The sequence below is a fragment of the Galeopterus variegatus genome, unplaced genomic scaffold, assembly GCF_000696425.1.
Source record: "Galeopterus variegatus unplaced genomic scaffold, G_variegatus-3.0.2 Scaffold5518, whole genome shotgun sequence".
Taxonomy (NCBI): Eukaryota; Metazoa; Chordata; class Mammalia; order Dermoptera; family Cynocephalidae; genus Galeopterus; species Galeopterus variegatus.
Window position 1 is genome coordinate 6,492 of NW_007731629.1, and position 972 is coordinate 7,463.

Consider the following 972-nt stretch of genomic DNA (forward strand, 5'->3'; position numbering starts at 1 on the left):
TAACATTCAGTAAAAACAAGTCAGATGACATTCCATTAAGGCAATTAAGTGATCCACCAACGAAAGCTTGATCTTAGCAAACATTCCTTCTTACTACAGCAGTTTCCCAGTATCTTTACATATCAATCAGTGACCTGTCTGTCTTTGAGCCTGCAGCCTTGCTGTGTTACAACTCTTTGTATTACAACAGAGACTCAATAACCTGGGGAAAATTTCCTGTTTTTTGTAAGGTCAATATTTGAGACTGCAAGGCTTTGGAAAACCAGGGCCTGTGAAGTACATTTGCTTTATAGTATGCTCCACAGCTATCAATAGGCTCAGACCATTCTCAGTTACAAATCCATTTATGAATAAGGATTTTGATCAGTGTTTTGTTTTATTTTGTTTTAAGGTAAATGAAGCTTTTGCTCCCCAGTACTTGGCTGTTCAGAAGAGTATGGATCTTGACCCAAGTAAAACCAATGTGAATGGAGGAGCCATTGCTTTGGGTCACCCATTGGGAGGATCTGGATCAAGAATTACCACCCACCTGGTTTATGAATTAAGGTACTTGCTAGAAATTACTACATTTCAGAATTGCTGTTTTTTGTAGAAGTGCATGGGTTTAGGTTTCCCCAGAGCAAACCAGCATTTTTATTCTTCCTCATATCTCCTGCACCAGTTCTTGCCAGGAACAAGTTATTTTTGCAGCACTTTTCAGCTGGCGTTATAAACGAATCTGTTGGCTTGTTAGTAGCTCTGCATTTGGGATCCCAGCTCTTCCTCCTACTTGCTCTGTGCACTGTCTAGCCACTTAGCATGTGTTCACCGACAGATCAGTGTACGTCTGGCCCCACCCCTGGTGCTAGAACACAGCAATGAGCAGATGATAAGTTCTGGTTCTCATGGCACTTGTACTTTAGTGCCAGTTACAGGAGTAAGATAGATTTATTTCAGAAAACAACAACAAAAAGTACTGAGTGGGTACTGACC

General features: G+C 40.9%; 1 long non-coding RNA gene across 3 annotated transcripts in view; it reads left to right on the forward strand.

Moving 5' to 3' along the window:
- LOC103604979 overlaps positions 1-972 on the forward strand; it is an 8,519-nt gene that overhangs the window by 5,715 nt on the left and 1,832 nt on the right. For all 3 annotated transcript variants that reach the window (XR_551759.1, XR_551758.1, XR_551757.1), the window contains one exon: positions 392-546. This is a non-coding gene — a long non-coding RNA (uncharacterized LOC103604979). The remainder of the gene's footprint in view (positions 1-391; positions 547-972) is intronic.